This window comes from Nicotiana tabacum, chromosome 24 (genome assembly GCF_000715075.1).
Source record: "Nicotiana tabacum cultivar K326 chromosome 24, ASM71507v2, whole genome shotgun sequence".
In the NCBI taxonomy this organism is placed as follows: Eukaryota; Viridiplantae; Streptophyta; class Magnoliopsida; order Solanales; family Solanaceae; genus Nicotiana; species Nicotiana tabacum.
In genome coordinates, this window is record NC_134103.1 from 91496925 (window position 1) to 91507073 (window position 10149).

The 10149-nt window shown below is 39.3% G+C and overlaps 1 long non-coding RNA gene across 2 annotated transcripts; it reads right to left on the minus strand.

The window, feature by feature from the left end:
• Positions 1 to 967: 967 nt before the first annotated feature.
• LOC142178468 (uncharacterized) lies at positions 968 to 5240 on the minus strand. Of its 2 annotated transcripts, XR_012706616.1 has the most exons (4): positions 4839 to 5240; positions 2112 to 2199; positions 1847 to 1916; positions 968 to 1724 (listed from the first exon to the last, which is right to left on the minus strand). It is a non-coding gene; the product is annotated as an uncharacterized LOC142178468 (long non-coding RNA). The 2 variants fall into 2 exon arrangements; XR_012706615.1 differs by lacking the exon at positions 1847 to 1916.
• Between the last annotated feature and the right edge of the window lie 4909 nt (positions 5241 to 10149).

The window sequence follows — 10149 nt, forward strand, 5'->3', positions numbered from 1 at the left end:
TACTCTCTCTCTCTCTCTCTCTATATATATATATATATATATATATATATATATATATATATATATAGAGAGAGAGAGAGAGAGAGAGAGAGAGAGAGTATACTATACTATACTATACTATAATATATATACATCTTACTATATATATTATATATATCTTAAGATGTATATATAGTATAGTATAGTATATATATAAGCTTATATATATATGTATATCGAGTATATCGAATATACTATGTATATATAGTATAGTGTGTGTGTGTGTGTGTGTGTGTGTGTGTGTATATATATATCTTAAGATGTATATATATACTATAATATACTATATATATACTATAATATATATACATAGTTTATAAGTCATATTCGATAGTATACATCTTAAGATATACTATATATACATCTTACTATATATATATATATATATAGAGAGAGAGATACTATACTATACTATATATATATATAGTATATCTTAAGATGTATATATAGTATATTTTAAGATGTATACTATGTATATATAATATAGTATATATATATTTTAAGATGTATATATAGTATATAAATCGAATATAGCTTATATATCTTTATTACTATTTTTTTCTCTAACTTCTATAAAACAAAAATTAAAAATAGAAAGTTTTTGTTGGGCCCGTTTAGGCCCGTTTAGACCCACTTAGGCCCGGTCCCGGCCCACTTAACCCGGGACCGTTAGTTCGTGGTCCCGGTCCCGAGCCGGTTCCAGCAATAAGCCCGTGAAGTCCGGGACCGTTTAGGACCGGACGACATAGGACCGGCCCACTTAGGACCGGAGCCGCGAAGCCCATTTAGGACCGGGCCCGGCCCACTTACCACCCTTAGGTTGAAAGTAGTGACGAGCTTTTACCAAGGTCGGATCCGAAAACTAATAGTCCACAACAGTCCATAACCACGTAAAGCAAATAATATAAGAAGTAACTCAGAGATAAAATGCTCAGCTAAATCATGATTTCAAAAATAATAATTCTTCCTTTCAAGTACATCAGTGAAAACCCAAATTGTTTACCGAAGTTGCCAAAAATATGAATATGTTTGAAAACAATAATTTTCCCAAAATCCTTTCAATAATAAATGAGATGTTTCATTTTCTTTCCAGATAACCCGTGTAAAACAAATGCATCACTATGCCCATCTGTCAATATATGTGAGAAATCATGAATGATGTGATACTGTACAGCATGAGAAAAATACATCTCTATGCATGTATGTCATGTGTGTATGTCAATGCAATGCAACTCAGTGATTAAATCATATGCATACTCTCAGAGTATCATTTCACTCAGTCCTCCCAGTCACTCAATTCTCCCAGTCACTCAGTCCTCCCAATCGCTCGGCACTCGGCACTCGCACTCAGTAGGTACCTGTGCTCACTGGGGGTGTGTACAGACTCCGAAGGGGCTCCTTCATCCCAAGCGCTATAATCTGCACGGACAACTCATGTTCTATAATAATATCTGGATCCGCACGGACAACTCACGTGCTGCACGGATAACTCACGTGCTGCACAGATAACTCACGTGCTATAATAATATCTGGATCCGCGCGGACAACTCACATGCTATAATAAGTCAATCTGGCATGCTGCGGCGTGCATCCTGATCCCATAATTATCTTCACAATCAGGCCCTCGGCCTCACTCAGTCATCAATCTCTCCAGTCTCTCGGGCTCACAATGTCATGAAAATAGCCTGAAAATGATGATATGATGTATCAATAAATAATAACAGAGACTGAGATATAATATGCAATGAAACGAATATGACTGAGTATGAATTTTCAATTTAAAATAAATAATTCACAGCAATACGACCTCTGTGGGTCCCAGTAATACTCGCACACAGCCTCAACATGATTTTCAATATGATTCTCAGCTCAAATTCCTTTAACATATGACAATACAAGGAAAATGCCAAGATTAGTTTACTATAAAATTTCACGGAAATAATTATGTCAAAATTTCCATACTGCACGCCTACACGCCCATCACCTAGCATGTACGTCACCTCCCAACAATTCACATAATATATGTATTCAGAGTTCATACCCTCAGCTTAAAGATTAGAAGAGTTACTTACCTCGAACGAGCCGAATCCAATGTCGAGCAAGCTAAATAATGCTCCAGAAATTCCATTCTGTGCGTAATAACTTCCGAATGGCTCGAATCTAGTCACAATTAATTTGATTCAGTCAACCCAAATTATAGAAATTTATTCCATATCAAAATACTAATTTTTCCACAAAATCCAAAATTACACTCAAAATTGCCCGTGGGGTCCACTTCTCGGAACCCAACAAAAGTTACAAAATATGAATTTTCATCCAACCACGAGTCCAACCATATAAATTTCACCAAATTCCAACATCAACTCGACCCTCAAATCTTTAATTTATCATTTTCAACCAAATCTTTACCCATTTGAACTCAAATATCTTTCCATAAAACTTATTAGTATATATATGTATACATAATACACTCACACCCAATAATCATACTTCTCATGACCTACTTTTAATCAAAATCCCGAAATTTAGGGCTAGGGAATCGAATCTTACCTATTAGATGAAGATCTTGTGAAATCTTCAAGCCTTGAGCAAGAATTGATGAACAAAATAGCTAGGTCTTTTCTTTCTCTCTCTAAGATAGCTCTTTCCTCTCTCTACAAAATCACATTTTACCTTCTAAAATGATCCCCTAAGGCCTTATATCAAAATTGGATCGGATATAAAAATTTTCAAAAATGACCCCCGAAGTCAATTATGTGGTACAATTATGCTATAGCATAATCGTTTTGTGGGCAGCAGAATTGCAACATAATCAATTATGCTATAGCATAATCAATTATGCGACAGCATAATATTTTTTTTCAAAATTTGCCCGTCTCTGCTCCACTTTGCGATGCTTATGCGGTCTGCGGAACCGTTTTGCGGTCGCGAAATTGATCGCAGATCCAGCCTTTGGTAATTTGGTCATAACTTCTTGTTGGAGTGTCCAAATGACGAACAGTTTGAAGCGTTAGAAACAAGACTCAAAGATATTTTATTTTATAGGTAATACACCATATAAAACTTCGTATTATGAGAGTTATACTTATTTGAAGTTAGGTCTTGTGCGAACTCACTTGCAACTTTAGTCTATTATGAAATTTCCAACTTATACATTCGATGCCGAAACCTATCGAATCAAATCCAATTGACCTCAAATTTTGCACACAAGTCATAAATAACATAACGAACCTATTCCAGTTTCCGAAATTGGATTCTGACCCCTATATCAAAAAGTCAACCCCCGGTCAAACTTTTCAAAAATTTAACTTTCGTCATTTCAAGCCTAATTCTACTACGGGACTCCAAATAATTTTTCGGGCGCGCTCCTAAGTCCAAGATAACCATACGGAGCTATTGGAATCATCAAAATTTAATTCCTAGGACGTTTACACATGAGTGAATATCCGGTCAACTTTTTCAACTTAAGTTTTCAATTATGAGACTAAGTATCTCATTTCACTCCGAAATCCTTCCGAACCCGAACCAACTAACCTGATAAGTCATAAATCAACTGTAAGATATAAATTGAGTAGTAAATAGGGGAACAGGGCTGTGATACTTAAAATGGCCGATCGGGTCATTACAATACTCAAATATAGGCAGCATGTATTTGACAATGAGATATATAGGTTGAGATACAACTAAACATGTGAAATCAACTACAATTCTTGTCACGAAATTGCTATGGAGACCATCTGTCCTTAACGTGCAAATCCATAAAAGGTTTTAAGTCTTTAACATATCAAAACTAACATCCATTCATGTTCAAAACAGAACAAATAGTCAATTTACACAATCACAACAAATAACTTTAAAGAATAACCAACATTTCATTGCAAATCAAAACAGAGGTACATGTGTGAGATGTGTACCTAAACTCGTAAACAAGCTGAACTTTTGCTAAATAAAGGCTAAGGAAATAGCTAACATGTGAGCTAAAAACAAATCAGCAGTAGAAGGCAGAAGAAATAACCTCAAATCTCAGCTAAACAACAGAGTGACAACAGTACAGTTTTTCAGCAACTCGATGCAATTTTGAAGAAACCAGAAGTTGAATAGCAAATCAAACAGAGAAAACAACTTGGGAAAACCTTGATAGAATTTTCAGAGTGTTTTCTTTGAGAAATCAGTGTAAAATGAAGAGAGGATTGTGAAGTTTTGGTCGAGAATTCCCTGTCTGTTTATGAGGGAATGTGAGTCCTTATACAGAATGTAAGGGTGTGCTATATGAGAGTAAAAATCAGAGAGTGTAGGGAATCTGTCAGGCACCCTAAAAATTAGGAAAATTGCATTTTTCTTAACAGAATTGGACAGTTATCCTATTTTACCATCTTTTTTTAACAGTTGTCCTTTTTTCTATTTTTCACCATCTCTCCTAATTTTTCTTATTTTCAATTAACTCCATAAAGTTTTTAATATTTACAAAAAGCTATAATAAGAAAACCAGGCGAATCCAAAGATCGAAACAAAGCCAACCATATGCAAATCAACCTAACAAGTAATTTTAACATATAAATTGCTTCAATGTCTGAACTAATCTAAAATCAATTAACCTAAATTTATGCAATTAAACTAACTACCATGAGATTACATCTCTAAACAAAATCCAAAATTAATTAATCTTAACTCCTAATTGGTCTGAAACATGTTTAACATATGAGAAAACAACACATTTTGAGAAAAATTGGAAAAATAGAAGAGCTGCTTGGTCGAAGAGGAAAGAAAGAATAAAAAGAAAAGAAAGGAAAAGGAATTACCTACTGATCATACAACAAAGAATTTTTCGAAGAATATGGCGATTTGATCAAATCTGATGTCTTCGAAACGTGGCGAAATTATCATCATTCGATTGTTCTCGTTGAGAATAATCAAACAATGCAAATTTCGGACCGAATCAAGTCTTGAAAACTTTGAAAAATCGAACAAGGCGAACTAGGGTTTCTTGGTATTCTTAGATCCGGGATTCACAGTAATTATGTGGTTTTCTGGGGGAATTGATGAGAGATTAGGGATTAAGCGGATGTGAGGGTTGTAGGATGAAGTTTTGAAGGTGTTTGGAAATGAGCCGCCGAGGTGGATTTTTGGGGTGGCTAGGGTTTTGAGAGGATTTGGGAGAGATGAGAGTGAAGTGAGGATTCTCTTAAGGTTTTTTGTTTTTTTTGGGGGGGGGAGGGGGGAGGAGGGGTCCATTCGGACAGATTTAAGGAAAAGGGGTGAGGAGTTCCTAACCGTAGGATAATGGAAAAATCAACGGTTGAGATCAAACAAAGGCAAAACGGGGCCGTTTTGATTTAGTAATGGGGCTGCACCGGATTTGGTATTTTGGGCTGGGGCGAAATTGGGGCTTTAGAGGCAACGGGCTCAAATGCTGGCCCAATTGAACTACTGAAACTCAAAAGCCATGCTTCTCTTTCTTCTTTTAAATTTCACTTTTAGCCACTAATTAAACTATCATAATAGGTAAGCTAAAATTGAAACATTAATCTCTTTACTACTTTATCTATCAATTAATTAATTAATTACCTTAACAATATGAACTTATAAAAGAAAATTATTAATTTAAAACCAAAAGCTAAAAATATAAAAATGACTATGGTATTTTTTGTGAATTTTCGTTTGATAATGCACTTAATTAATGTAATTAAATCCTAAATACAATTAAGATCTAAAACCCTATGAGATGAATAATTGAACATTTTTAATGATTTTTAATGGTTTTAAAACACTTCTAAATATGCATGATCAATGCAAATAATTACAAAACAAATTGGATAAAAATAAAGAACAATTCCTACAATTCTATGAAGTAATTAGGGAAAACTATTTTGGAATATTTTTAGGAGTGATTTCTTCCGCGCGTCTGATTCCTATCAAATCAACTCGGAATAATGCCAAATTTTGCTTGCAAGTCTTAAATCACCATAAGGAACTACTCCCAGGCTTGGAATCCCAAACGGACCCCGATAACACCAAAGTCTACTCCAAACCAAACTCAAAGAACTTGAAAAAATCTTCAATGCGCCAACTTTCAATATTGAGCGTTGAAATGCTCTCGGGTCATCCGAACATACACCCAATTCCAAAAACTATTAAGATCGTCAAATCGCGGTTCCGAGGTTGTTTACTCAAAACGTTGACTCATGTCAAACTTAACCATTATAGGTTACTGTTAAGAAACTAAGTGTTCTGATTTCAACACGAACCCTTCCAAACCTAAACCAACCATTCACGCAGGTCATAAAACAGTAAAAGCACATACGAGGAGTCTTAATTAGGGGAACAGGGATCTAGAAAGCAAAATGACTGGTTTGATCGTTATATTCTCTACCTCTTAAACAAACGTTTATCCTCGAACGGGTCTAGAATCATAGCTGGAGGGTTGAATAAGTGTGGATATCTGCTCTGCATGACCACCTCGGTCTCCCAATTCGCTTCCTCGACTGGTTGACCCCTCTACAGGACCCTCACCGCAGCAATCCTCTTGGACCTCAACTGGCGAACTTGCCTGTCAACATTGGCAACTAGCTCCTCTTCATAACCCAAACTCTCATCTAGCTAAACCGTGCTATAATCTAGCACGTGCGACCTGTCGGCATGATACCTCCGGAGCATAGACATATGGAAGACCGGATGAACTCCTGATAGACTGGGAGGCAAAGCAAGCTCATAAGAAACCTCCCCAACTCGCCTAAACTGTGCCAATAAACCTTGGGCTCAGCTTGCCCTTCTTCCCAAACCTCATGATCCCCTTCATCGGCAAAACTTTCAAGAGAACATTCTCACCCACCATAAATGATAGATCACGCGCCTTTTGATCCGCGTAACTCTTTTGTCTTGACTGTGCTGTATGAAGTCGCTCCTGAATCAACTTTACCTTTTCCAAGGCATCTCTTACCAAATCGGTACCATATAACTTAGTCTCGCTGGACTCAAACCATCCGATGGGCGAACGACATCGCCAACCATATAAAGCCTCAAATGGAGCCATCTTAATGTTGGACTGATAACTATTGTTGTAAGCAATCTCGACCAAGGGAAAGAATCTATCCCACTGACCTCCGAAGTTAATGACACATGCTCTAAGCATATCCTCCAGAATCTGAAATGTCCCCTCCGACTGCCCATCAGTCTGCAGATGAAAAGTTGTGCTGAGCTCTACCCGGGTACCCAACTTGCTCTGAACTGCTCTCTAGAAGTGTGAAGTGAATTGAGGGCCTCTATCTGATATGATGGAAATAGGCACACCATGCAATCAGACAATCTCCTGAAAGTAAATCTGGGTCAACCTCTCTGAAGTGTAAGTAGTCACAACAGGAATAAAGTGTGCCGACTTGGTCAACCTATCGACAATGACACAAACTGCATCAAACTTCCTCAAAGTCCGCGGCAACCCAACTATGAAGTCCATAGTAATGGCTCCCAATTCCACTCAGGTATAACCATCTACTGAAGTAGGCCACCTAGCCTCTGGTGCTCATACTTGACCTGCTGGCAATTTAGACATCTCGCCACATACTCAACTATGTCCTTCTTCATCTGCCGCCACCAATAATATTGCCTCGGGTCGCGATATATCTTCGTAGCCCCCGGATGAATAGAATGCCGAGAACTGTGTGCCTCCTCTAGAATCTTCTCCCTCAAGCAATCAACATTAGGAACACATAGACGACCTTGGAGCCGCAGAACATCATCCTCTCTGATAGTAACCTCCTTGGCACCACCCTGTAGTACCATCTCCCTGAGAACCAATAAGTGCGGGTCATCGTACTAATGAGCCTTGATCCGCTCAAGTAATGAAGACTGATCCACTACGCATCCGCAACCATATTCGCCCTGCCCGGATGATAAAGTATGGTAATATCATAGTCATTTAATAACTCAAGCCACTTGTGCTACCTCAAATTGAGGTCCCTCTGCTTGAACAAATGCTGCAAGCTGTGATGATCAGTGTAAACCTTATAGGACACCCCATAAAGATAATGCCTCCAGATCTTGATACCATGAACTATCGCAGCCAACTCCAAATCATGTATGGGGTAATTCTTCTCGTGGGGCTTCAGCTAACGTGAAGCATATGCAATAACTCGCCCTTCCAGCATCAATGCACAACCCAGACCAACGCGTGAAGTGTCGCAATACATAGTATACATCCCTAAACAGGAAGGCAACACTAAAATTGGTGCTGTAGTTAAAGTTGTCTTGAGCTTCTGAAAGCTCGCCTCGCAATCATCGGACCATCGGAATGGAGCACCCTTATGGGTCAATCTAGTCAGAGATGATGCAATAGATAAGTAATCCCTCTACAAATCGGCGATAATAACCTGCTAACCCCAGGAAACTCCTGATCTCGATCGATGTGGTAGGACGAGGCCAACTCTGGACTGCCTCGATCTTCCTGGGATCTACCTTAATACCCTCGCCTAATACAACATGCCCCAAGAATGTCATAGAATCTAACCAGAACTCACACTTGGAGAACTTAGAATATAGCTTCTATTCCCGCAAGGTCTGAAGCACAACTCTCAAATGTCGTTCATGCTCCTCCATGCTACACGAGTAGATCAATATGTCATCAATGAAGACAATGACAAAAGAATCAAGATACGGCCTGAACCCTCGGTTCATCAAATCTATAAATGTCGCCGGGGTGTTAGTCAAGCCGAAGAACATCACCAAAAACTCATAGTGACCATATCTAGTCCGGAAGGCCGTCTTCGGAACATCTGAAGCACGAATCTTCAGCTAATGATACCCAGATCTCAAGTCGATCTTAGAGAACACCCTTGCACCCTGCAACTGGTCAAACAAATCATCTATACGTGGCAACGGGTACTTGTTCTTAATGGTAACTTTGTTCAACTGGCAGTAATCAATGTACATCTACATAGTCCCATCCTTCTTCTTCATGAACAACACCGGTGCACCCCAAGGCGACACACTCGGTCTGACAAACCCCTTTGTTAGCAACTCCTCAAGTTGTTCCTTCAACTCCTTCAACTCTTTCAGAGCCATGTGGTACAGTGGAATAGAGATAGGCTGGGTACTTGGAGCCAAATCAATACAAAAATCGATATCACGATCTGGTGGCATGCCTAGGAGATTAGAAGGAAACACATTGGAGAACTCCCGCACCACGGGCACTGAATCAATCGTCGAAGTCTCTGCAGTAGTATCCCAAACATAAGCTAGATAATCCAAACAACCCTTCTCGACCGTGTGTCGAGTCTTCAGGAAGGAGATAACCAGACTAGATGCACTGACAGATGAACCCTTCAACTCCAATCTAGGCAATGCTGGTATCGCCAAATTAGTAGTCTTGGCATAGCAATCAAGGACGGCATGATATGGAGACAACCAGTCCATACCCAGGATGACCTCAAAGTCGGTCATATCAAGAAATACAATATTCGCTCTAGTCTCATAACCATATAAAGTCATGATACAGGACCGATAAATTCGATCCGCAATAATAGAATCGCTCACTGGCGTGGATTCATATAAAGTACCCAAGGACTCGCAAGGAAAACCCAAAAAATGAGCACACAAAGATGAGACATATAAATATGTAGACCCTGGATCAAATAGTACCGTAGCATCCCTACCGCAGACAGAAATAATACATGTGATCACGGCATTTGAGGTTACTGCATCTGGTCTTGCTAGAAAGGCATAAAACCTAGCTGGAGCGCCACCTAGCTGGCCTCCACCTCTAGGATGACCCCTACTCACCTGCCCTCGGCCTCTAGGTGGTCGGACGGCTGGTACAATAGCTGGTGCAGTAATCATGGGCCGATAGTCCTGCTATTCAGCCTTGCCCCAAAGTCTGGGATAAAACCTCTTCACGTGGCCATGATCCCCGCACTCGAAACAACCTCTCGGAATGGTGAACTGCTGACCTGAAGTCTGACCCTGATGGCCTGAATACCCATTGGAGGAACCCTGAATAGCTGGTGGGCAGTAAGTACTCTCTGGAATGGCACAGAAATAGGGTCGTGTCGGAGCACCCCGAGCAGGTAGTGGTGCTCGCTATATGGGCATGCTAGGCTGACCCTTCATGAATTGACCTCT